This window comes from Phoca vitulina, unplaced genomic scaffold (genome assembly GCF_004348235.1).
Source record: "Phoca vitulina isolate PV1807 unplaced genomic scaffold, GSC_HSeal_1.0 scaffold16, whole genome shotgun sequence".
NCBI lineage: Eukaryota > Metazoa > Chordata > Mammalia > Carnivora > Phocidae > Phoca > Phoca vitulina.
Window position 1 is genome coordinate 25257696 of NW_022589719.1, and position 12104 is coordinate 25269799.

The 12104-nt window shown below is 37.7% G+C and overlaps 1 pseudogene; it reads right to left on the reverse strand.

Annotated features, from left to right (window-relative positions):
• Positions 1 to 535: 535 nt before the first annotated feature.
• LOC116638650 overlaps positions 536 to 12104 on the reverse strand; it is a 12134-nt pseudogene continuing 565 nt past the window's right edge.

A 12104-nucleotide genomic window follows, 5' to 3' on the forward strand; every position in this document is an offset into this window, starting at 1 on the left:
GGAAGACTTAATCCAAGATGAACATACTAGAATAATATTTAAAAAACAAGTTTCTGTGTGAGTGTGTTTGTGTATGTGTGTGTGTTTGTGTGAGAGTGCATGAGTGTGTGTGTGTGTGTGTGTGTGTGTGAATTTGCAAAGGCTCCTTTGCATCAGTTTCGCAGGGGACACTCACGCATTTATTTAACAAATGTTTTAAATGACATTTGGACCTGAGCTTTGTAAATAATAAAGTAGAAATATTAGCGAACAATACTGGAAAGGGCATTGCATTCGTGGAACTTTGAACAGAGAAGCCAAGTATGAAAAGATCCTTTTTGCAAACCAGGAATTGAACCTAGTATTACTCTTCCTTTGTTTGAACAGAAGACCAAGATCAATAATGACTCTTCCCACACTCAATTTAGTATAATGATAAATAATAGGAAAGATCTAGAAAGTTGTGTTGGTGAGACTACAGGAATGTATGTCAAAGGACCTCAGCTTCAATTTACAAGAATCTTTGAATAAATACCATTGGGTGAAAAATACAGCTTCACCCAGAACATAATTTAGTGCTGATTGCTTTTTTCAGGGCACCTTTCACATCCTTATTCCTTAAGCTGTAGATGAGTGGGTTTAACATAGGAATGACCACCGTGTAGAAGACAGAGGACATTTCGTCTGTGTCCATGGAGTAACTGGAGCTGGGTCGGAAATACATGAACAGGAGTGTGCTATGAAATATAGCCACTGTGGTTAAGTGGGAGGTGCATGCAGAGAAGGCTTTGCGTCTCCCCTCAGCTGAGTTCATTCTAAGGATGGTAGTTATGATGTAGCTGTAGGAGAGGAGGACGGTGATGATGCTGCACCCCACCACACAACCAACAAAAGTGAACATCACTATCTCATTGATGGATGTATCTGAAGATGAGAGGGCTAGCAAGGGTGGGATGTCACAGAAAAAGTGACTGATGATATTGGAATTGCAGAATGACAATCGAAATGTGCAGCAGGTGTGGATTGCCGAATCCACTTGGCCCACAAAGTAGGCAAGGGACACGAGCTGGATGCAGATTTTCCTGGACATGACGATTGTATAAAGAGGTGGGTTAAAATGGCTACATACCTGTCATAAGCCATGACAGCCAACATGAGACATTCCACATCTGCAAAGACCCCGAAATAATACATCTGAATTGCACATAAATTATATGGAATCCTCTTTTGTTCAGACAAGAAGTCAGCCAGCATCTTGGGAGAGACAGTGAAGGAGTAGCAGATATCACAGAAAGACAGATTGTTCAGGAAATAATACATGGGCGTGTGGAGCCTGGAGTCCAGCTTGATCAGCAGGATCATCCCTAGATTGGCAATCACGGTTATGCCATAAACTAGCAAAAAGAGCACAGAGTCCCTGCTGTACATCTTTCCTGCCAGAGAGTCCTAGGAGCATGAAGTCAGTAATCACAGTACAGTTCTCAACAGCCATCGCTCAGATCTGGGAATCCCTGCTTGTGAGAGATGGAAACAGAGCCAGGATTAGCATCATCTTACCATTTTAGCAGGTAAACTGCTGGTCTTATTTTTCTGTATTTAGGAAGAGAGACAAGCAATGTCAGGACTATTTAGGTGAAGCAGACTGTCCTGGAAATATATACAAATCAATATGAATGATTTGATAATTATATTACCTACATTCGTACAGCACTGTACAGAATTTGTAGCACACTTTTATTCAAATTAAAGCATGCTATTTGCATACCAACATATGTTGTATTTATGATAAGCTTTGCTAATTGTTTCTTCTATAAGGAAATTAATCTCCTCATTGTTTGAGGCAATAGTTCTTACAATTATTTGGGCAGATAACCACGTGTTCAGCAAGGTATTTTTTTTTTTTACGTCTAGTAGAAATATTGTTATATTCTGTAATAGAGAAGCATAACTGAGAGGCACAAGTAATGCCACCATCTTTTCCCCTTTTCCTAGGCACAAGTAATGAATATATTCCTTTATACGACATGCTTCTACTTCCCCAGGCAGTCACCGCATGTCCTTTCCAGTCTCAATAAACAAGGGATAGAGCCAGTATGAGATTCAGGATCCACTGGAGAAGGGAGGGTGTGGTTGCTGAAGAACACGGTGGATGGTATCCGTGAGCAATACTCTAAATTGGACAGACAGGAAAATGCCAGGGCTAACCAGGCTCCCTTCTGACAGTTGCTGTTACTCACGGGAGATTATGAAGAACATTTGGGCTCTAATCATAGAGATTCTGGTAGCAGGTGACAGAGCAGCAAACGAGGGAGTGTGGTTTACTGTGTGAGTCTCTCTGCCCCAATTTACTAGAATTTTCATGGTCTATTCACCAATAATTCAGATCTGTAAGAGGGATGTTAAAAATACTCATGTCCACAATCCTACACCCCAGAGAGATTAAAGTCTGAACTGTACCTTTCCCAACTTCCCTAGACTTTTTAATATTGTTTTATTTTATCCCTTTTACCTTTAAATATCTCTGAAATCTGCCTCCTTTTGCTTTAAAAAAATGGTGGTTGAGAGGTCAATTGATTTTTATGTTCCACTGTTTTATCTTACCCAAATCAATTATATTGTATGTAATCTCATACAAGTCCACCTCTGTTTGTGAGAATTTAGGAAAAGTGAAGATGAAGTTAGATGAAGAAGAGATAAAAAAAAATCTGAATAATGATCTAGTGATCAATGTGCAGGTCTCCAAACCCTTGGCTTAAACTCATTTAAATATCACTCCCTGTAGACACATCTTAAAAAAAAAAAATGCTTCCTTAATAAATTTTTAAAGAATATATAAAAATACAAGTAAGACATGAAAAACAATAAAAAAGTGACATCTGTGCAATCTATACTTGCTTTCTTTGTTTTCCCTGCTTTCTATGTGTATATTTATTTTAAATAAGTAGATCGATAAAAGAAATTGAAATGAAAGTTTGCATAACATATAGACTTCTTTGGTTTTATATCATGTTTTCAGTTAAAAAAGGATTAGAAAAACACAAAAATTTATAGTAAAATCGGAAAAACAGCAAAAATTGTTAGTACCTGCCCCAGAATTACTGACCTCCTTTCCATGCAGTTCTTTCTGCAGGAGGCTTCAGCATTGTCTCCTGATTGACCTGGATTATATAGTCATCTCTGAGTCTGGTCCCTGGGTGCTCAACACTTAGTCTCACAGGAATAAGCGAGATACCTTATACTGTGGTGGTTTATTTTCTGATATTTCGTAGGGGTAAGCTGATTGAACAAGAAATACAGACCATTAAAAAAATTTGTGTCCCTCTCTACCTTACCACCCAAAATTATACCTATTTTAGGATAGCAAAATGACCCCATTCAACAAGCATTCCTTATTTCTAATTCTCCAATCCCTATACGCTCCTAGAATTGATGTTGGTGATAATTTCATAATTTACAAAACAAATACACACCTATTCACGCCCAGGTACTTACACAGATACACAAACTCGTTCCCATTAAACACATTCACCACGTAAAGATTTCTGTAGAAACAGCAAAAAACCACTGACTGATATCACATTGCCTATTGATAACTATATTTTGTTGTCTACTGAATTTTTAATTTTTAAATATAAACATTATATATATAAATAAGTATGATGAATACAGGCCATGCATTCCATTGTATTAATGTACATTAATTTATTCTATCTATCCTCTGCTAAATGACCACTTGATTTATTTTTTTTTAATTTTTTTAAAGATTTTATTTATTTATTTGACAGAGAGAGACACAGTGAGAGCGGGAACACAAGCAGGGGGAGTGGGAGAGGGAGAAGCAGGCTTCCCGCTGAGCAGGGAGCCCGATGCGGGCCTCGATCCCAGGACCCTGGGATCATGACCTGAGCCGAAGGCAGACACTTAACAACTGAGCGACTCAGGCACCCCGACCACTTGATTTATATACAACTCTACATATCATAAAAACTTTGATATGAGTAAAAGTATACAAATATAATTTATCATATCCATATATTTTTATTTTTTATTTTTTTAAGATTTTCTTTATTTATTTAAGAGAGAGGGAGAGCGCTTGCAGGAGCAGTGGGGAGGGCCAGAGGGAGAAGGAGAAGGAGGCTCCAGCTGAGCAGGGAGCCTGATGCGGGGCTCGATCCCAGGACGCCGGGATCATGACCTGAGCCAAAGGCAGATGCTTAACCTACTGAGCCACCCAGATGCCACCATATCCATATATTTTTAAAAAATAAATTCTATAAATGGTTTTTAAGAGCACAGAGATTGACCTTAAATAAAGGCAATTTTGACCTTTTTACCATAGTCAGATGTTTTATGTTATCTAATTATAGGCACATATTATGATGTATTTCATATGTATCACATGTCCTAACTGGTCTCTAACCACTTCATAACATGATACAGAAATTGAAACTGAGAGGTAATAAGTAAAGTTCTAGAGTCTCACTGAATCTACAGAAATTATTCACAATAGATTCCTGAATATAGTGTAGTGAAACAAATTTTGTCTTAAAAAACTAGCACTCTAAATCCTCTGGTAGAATGTGATAGTGTGTGTGTTAAAGTGACATTCAAAAATTCACAGATTTCCCAAAGACATCTCAGATTTCTAATAGAACTGAGAGGCTGTTTAGTCCCACTTCAGCAGGTAAGATCCCAAGGATAATGGAGGGCAGAAGTGTTGCCACATGGTAAGTAACCCAAGTTACTTAAATTAGCTGGGTACTTGAACATTATTAATGTTGGAGAGTGATTTGAAAGCCCCCTGCATTGCACAATTCCATGAATCGAATAGAAAAGAAATTTTATTTCCTTGAACTTGTGCAACCTGGCAATTCAGAGGAATAATCTCTGTATTGTCTGTTTTCTGAGTCATAGTTTATCATGTTTGTGAATCATTGCTATGCACCTACAAGCATAGGTTGCTATGTATTCTTTAAATGTCTACTCTTGATTAATGTTACAAAAAATGTAAAAACATCACATATATTAGATTTTGAAGCAGGTAATTTAATTGCCACAAACTTGTAAGCGCAAAATTTGTGTAAACAAACAACAAAAAAGTAGGATGCAAAAGGCATCTACCAGTTTATGCATCTAATGCTTCAAGTATTTCTCCTGAAACCTCACCTGGAGTCAACAGAAACATAGGTTTTGCACTTTTTTTTTTCACTTGTTTGTCTTTGTTGTTATAGAATTTCCCCTTACTTTTTATAAAACTAGATTACCCTTCAAGCAAAAGTCAATGAGATGAATATATTTTTTAATTTTTGGAAAAGTGATTTTCGTGACAATTGTTAATGCATTTTCCTAAATGTATTGTTATTCTTTGTGTGATAATCAAAATACCAAATACCGAATGTACTCCTCTGGGAAATACTGTTGAGAAAACTCTCAAAGCTCCTAAATAATTGCCAATACCTTACCATCAGATGAACTCAAGAAAATGATGTATTTGTGTTACCTCAGAGCTTTCCTACTGTTCTCTACCTCTCTTATGCATATTTGGAGGAGGGGCAGCCATCCTCGGTCACCTTCTTCTGATTCCTTTCCATACTCATTTTTCCCGCAGGTCTGTCTGTCTGTCTCTCTGCAGGGAAGTCAAATCTCCTCAGGCTACACTCTGTTCATAGGGGAGCCAGACTTGAACTTCATAAACATGGTCTCCCCTCCAGACTACATAGTCTAATCCTAGTCCCCATTAGATCTGGAGTGTGTCTGGCAATAGAGTGCACAAAATTGGATAATCTAAATTAATTCCCAAAGGAATTTGTTTGTTAGTAGAGAGTAGCTTTCTTTAATTATGAGGGGAAAGACTAAAGGTAAAATTTAAGAAGTCAGAGACAGACAATTGGGAAAAAGTCTTTAACTAAAGAACTCCCTTGGTGTCACTGGTGCCCCTAAATATATCACTACATAGGAACTGTCTACTTTTAAACTCCTTCATTCAGGGGCACCTGGGTGGCTTAGTCAGTTGAACGTCGGACTCTTGATTTTGGCTCAGGTCATGGTCTTGGGGTCGTGAGATCAAGCCCCGCTTGGAGCCCTGTGTTGGGCATGGAGCCTGATTAAGATTCTCTCTCTCCCTCTCCCTCTGCCTCCCACCTCTCTCGCATGCTCTCTCTCTCTCTCAAAAACAAACCAACAACAACAACAACAACAACAACAAAAACAAACAAACCTTCCTTCAGATAGTAGTTTTCTGGCCCTGAGTCATGGGCTGTTATGAATAAGTTCTGTGCAGGATACTAGTACCAAGTTCACTAAGTCTTCCAATCACAAGGAAACAAGAAAATCAGGAGTTGTAGGTTGCTAACATCTCTATTCTATAAGCAAGCAACCCATTTTTAGTAACATATAGGACAATTATTTAATGAAATATTTTCTAAAAGTTGCGTGCTTTATTAATTTTACAGAAATATCTTGAAAACGTATAAAATAAACTGCTAGAGATTTTAAAAATTAATATGAAATTCTGCAGCTGTCTATAATCTGGTAGTAAATATCTTTAATTTTAGAATGAATTTTGAAGTTGTGTGTACGTGTATTATTTAAAAAAAATAGCTAGTGACTTTTCAGAAATAAAAACATCCCTGCACACATAACCTAGACCAAAACACGAACATAACAGCATTCAGAGTCTATGAGCCTTAACACCAATTGATGTCCAATATGATAGTTTAGTATTTTTTTTCATATATTGAAGTGAAATCATTTGGTCTGTAACCTTGTATGTCTTACACTCATTGTCATGTATATGATTCCCTTATGCTGTTGCACCTGGTGATCGTTTACTCACTCTCTTCACTGTGTGGTATCCCAATGAACAAACATACCCTATGTTATTGTCAATTTCTAAATAATGCTACTATGATCATTTTTGTACAAGCTTGGGATGTCCATAGTCACTCATTTGTATTGGATGTAGAGGTAGGGATAGAATTTTGGGTCCAACTGTAGTAGATCCTGCCACACAGTTTTCCAAGGTTGTGCGTCAGTTCTGATCTCTGTTGTCGATGTCTGAGAGCTATTATTGTTTCACATCCACACGAGTACTTGATGTTAAGATCGTGAATCATTTTCATTTTGGCCATTATTTAGGTGGGTCAAGGTACAGCACTGAGGTTTTAATTTTTATCTACCTGAATACTAATAACGTTGTATCACCATTTCTGTGAAGTGTCTGTTAGATCCTGAATGCGGAATAGGAGGTCAGGAAAGAAGCTGTGTTTACAAGGACTCAGCCTTCTACTGCTCCTACTTTCTAGCCGATATCATTGCCATTCATGTCAAATCAGCCTTGAGACATAATGCCATTCTTTTGTATGAAGAGAAAGCCACTTGTTTGCTTTATTTACTTACCTTTTTAAAAAATATTTCCAATAGTGCAGATAGGTTTACACAGCAGAAGAACTAGAAGTGAGAGAAATCCTCTTTCCAGAGTGGGGGGTGAGGTCTAGTGAGGAAGAGCGAGTTGTTAAACACCACAGTGATTTCGAGTTGTATTCGATGTCAGGTTCACAGCATATTTCTGGAAAGGAATGTCCAAAGAGGTTTAAAGTTGCTACCTCTGGCTTTCACACAGGAGCACCCACTTACTGGGTTATTGAGCTTTACCACTGTTGTATTCTAACACATGGTGCTAGACAGCCTACCACTAGTATGCATCTACCTGCTCACTGTGTTGTACAAATGTCCAAATCTACCATCACTATGTCATTTTTATCCTTAGGAATTCCAGTGCAAGGCTGAAGGAAAGGAGTCCAGATACAGAAACATGCCTATTATATCAATAGTCATTTGTAATATAATACTGGATAATGATTCTCTCATTAGTCCCTGGTGGCTATGTGAGAACCTTGTGATGTAGCCACACAGAGAGTAGAAGGCAACTGGTGAGGAAGGAGGTAAATGAGCCAGAATACACAGAAGTCTTTTAATATTTTTCCTATTTCTGTAGAATCCCATATGGAAGGGTTAGTTCAGGCCATCTGTCCCAAGTTCCTATTTAAGTCATGAGTCTACTAGTCAACATTCCTAGTGAGTAATTTTTTACTCTCTAATTACATAATTCAAGGAGATGAAGCCTACAATTAATTAAATTGGTTTCTTCCATTTTTAGACATACATTCATTGAGCTTAAGATATCTCATTTAATTGGTTTATGATTTCCTTCTCGTCAGTTCAGACTCATTAGATGTGATTGAAGAGGCCAATATGTAGATCAGATCAGTCTTTACATGATATTACTGTCCTATGTCATATGGATGGACGATGGCATATTTACAACTTCTGAATTAGAAGCCTCTGATCCACTGAGACTCTGCTTTGTTTAGACTTTAATACATTTCAAAAAATGGCTTTTGCTATGTTGCTTCTCATAAGAAAGATTAGCAAGAAAATATGGTACAAGTAGAGACTCTTAAAACATTTTTCCCCCAAAACACCTTCCCCATAGATTTTTTTTTCACCGCCATACTTTTCCCACAATCTGTCATAGTTTCCCACAAATACCACCTGCAAAAGCAGAGGAGACTTTTGAGGTTTGCTTCTGAAATTCCTTCTGAAATTATTTCACCAAGGACAATTATAATTACTTAAGGGGTACAATCTAATAGATACTTAAGAATGTCATTTTGTCAGGGCACCTGGGTGGCTCAGTCGGTTGAGCGTCAGCCTTCAGCTCGGGTTGTGATCCCGGGGTCCTGGGATCGAGCCCCGCGTTGGGCTCCCTGCTCGGTGGAGAACCTGCTTCTCCCTCTGCCTGCTGCTCCCCCTGCTTGTGCTCTCTCTCTCATTCTACCTCTATCTCAAATAAGTAAATAAAATCTTAAAAAAAAAAAGAATGTCATTGAGTCTTCCGTGGTCCTGCAAACACACAACCATGTCCACTCTTTCTCAAGAAGCCTGCTTCCAGTGGTTGACAGAAAACTTGAGCAGAGACAAATGAAGAAGAGCACATCCAGAAAGTACACAGGCGAATTTTTTTTTTTACTTCCCATGTTATTAATATAAGTATCTTTATAGGTTTATTACTTTAGTATCCACAATCATTTTTATGCATTTTCTTAAAAGTTATTCACACACACCCACACAAGGCATACATTATACCCTCATTTAATTATGTTTTGACAAATATCTAATGAACATTCAAAAATGTTATCACGTGTGTGGTTTTTATTATTTGTTTTTCCATTTTGTGTTCCAGACAAGATAAAGGAACTGATAAGAATGATTGATAAGAATTGATACTCAACCTGCAGCAAAGAATGTTCATGGTCTGATATTGGAGACAACGGTCAAATCAACTGAGCCATAGGTACAGTGATGCCTTGAGGAGAGTATTATTTATAAACCACAAAGATGAGCATTTAACCAGAACTGAGAAGGCAGAAGAAGGAAAGAAGAGCCAAGTGGAAGTGACTGAGTTGAATTTCAACATAAGGATGTACTTTGCCAGGACCCTCCACTTTGCACTTTTATCCTTCTCTTGTTGGACATTGCAGGGGAGCGGAATACACCACCTCAAAATATACCACTTTGGCTATTGATTATTTTATTTTATTTTTTTAAGATTTATTTATTTAGGGACGCCTGGGTGGCTCAGTCATTAAGCACCTGCCTTCGGCTCGGGTCATAATCCCAGGGTCCTGGGATCGAGTACCGCATCAGGCTCCCTGCTCAGTGGGAAGCCTGCTTCTCCCTCTCCCACTCCCCCCTGCTTGTGTTCCCTCTCTCGCTGTGTCTCTCTCTGTCAAATAAATAAATAAAATCTTAAAAAAAAGATTTATTTGTTTATCTTAGAGAGAGAGTGTGCGTGCACAAAGGGAGTGGAGGGGGTATGGGCAGAGGGAGAGGGAGAGAAGCAGACTCCCTACTGAGCATGGAGCCGTCTTGGGGCTTGATCCCCTAAACCTGATATCATGACCTGAGTGGAAAGCAAGGGTTGGATGCTTAACAAGCAGATCCACCCACGCACCCGGGCCACTGATTATTTAAAATCAAATTTACTTAAGGAATAGCAGGTGCAAGAAAGACACTCTGAGCCGCCTTTGTCTTTCTGAAGGCAGGAAATAAATTTCCTATGTGAAGGGTACTCTCCCTGCACCAGGAGAAAGAGAGACCTCCTCATCCCCAAAGAGGGAATTGAAGGCTGAGAATGCTGTATAAACAAACTCTGTTACTTCTCTACTTAGAAGTAAAGTTTGGTCCCAAGACCATACTTCTCTGTCATGTCAATTCTTGACAAATGTATTGTTTCTTTGTCTAAAAAATATAACAGATACTTTATTTGGCCACTTATTTGAGTTTCATATTTTTTTGAGATCCTATACATAAGAAGTTGAATTTGTTTTTCTTCTGTTAATCTATCTTATATCAATTTAATTATTAGATCAGCCAAAGAACCAGGAAGGGAAGAAGGGAAAGTTTTGCTCCCTTACAACTACATCACCTCTAAGAAGACATTGTCCTATCCACCTCAGGATCTGTAATTACAGCTTCTCCATCTGGATTCCTTTTTTCCTCCCATCCTCATTGTATCCCTCTTCACCATTTAGATCTGAAACAGAATTTCAAGGAATCCTTTCTTCTCCGCATTCTACAGGTAGACATTTTGCTTGAACTTAGAGTTTCTTGCCTTTTCACTTCAGGGAGATTTAGAGTTTCTCATCAATAGTTGTAAGACTATTTAATTAATTTTACTTATTTTTATTACATTATGGAATTCATTGGAATATAAACTACTGGAATCACCATGAAACACAAGACACTTATAGTGCAAAAGGTGTACACTAAAAACTCATAGTTCTTAGAATAATTAAATTAATGCATAAAATAAACAACTAATGCAAAATTAGCACACTAAGATGAAGAGTGGAAAGTTTTCCAAATATTAAGTGTGACTTATTTAAAATGGAGACATATGGGAAAAATGAAGGGGGGGGAAATAGGAGGGGGAGATGAACCATGAGAGACTATGGACTCTGAGAAACAAACTGAGGGTTTTAGAGGGGAGGGGGTGGGGGAATGGGTTAGCCTGGTGATGGGTATTAAAGAGGGCATGTACTGAATGGAGCAAACAATGAATCATGGAACACTACATCAAAACAATGATGTAATGTATGGTGATTAACATAACATAATAAAAAAAAAACTGAGCAAATTGCTGTTAATTGTGTAAGACTGTAGAATCACAAACCTGAACCTCTGAAACAAATAATACATTATATGTTAAAAAAAAGAAGAAGATAGTAGGAAGGGAAAAATGAAGGGGCTGGAAATCGGAGGGGGAGACGAACTATGAGAGACTATGGACTCTGAGAAACAAACTGAGGGTTCTAGAGGGGAGGGGGGTGGGGAGATGGGTTAGCCTGGTGATGGGTATTAAAGAGGGCACGTCTGCATGGAGCACTGGGTGTTATGCACAAACAATGAATCATGGAACACTACATCTAAAACTAATGATGTAATGTATGGGGATTAACATAACAATAAAAAAATTAAAAAAAAAACTAATGATGTAATGTATGGTGATTAACATAACATAATAAAATAAAATAAAATAAAATAAAATAAAATAAAATAAAATATGTAAAGAAATTAAAAAAAAAATAACCATGTCTAAACTTACGCAGTCACTGTTCTCTAGAGGCAATCCTGCACGTCCACTCAGTATTGAGTCTGAGTGTATTATTTTCAATGCAGGGCAACATTCTGCTTAATAATTTTCAGTTCTTTTTCATTGTTCACCCTGTTTTTTCCATTTCTAAAAGGTCCCCTTTACTTCCCATTTAGAAGTATGATAGTCTAACATACTGCTTTTTTCATTAGTCATTGTTTGTTTCCTTTCTCTCAACCCACATTTCAATGGTTTTTTCACTATGTAGAGGTGCAAAACCTTTCCCTTTATCTAGGTTCTTTCAGTAACCTAATAATTAATTTGACATAAGACAGATTAACAGGAGAAAACAAATTTAATTTCATTCATAAGGGAACCCCATAAAAAATATGAGACTCAAAGAAGTGACCAAATAAGGTAGCTTTTATGCCTTTTAGACAAGGAAATGATAAATTTGTGAAGAATTGAC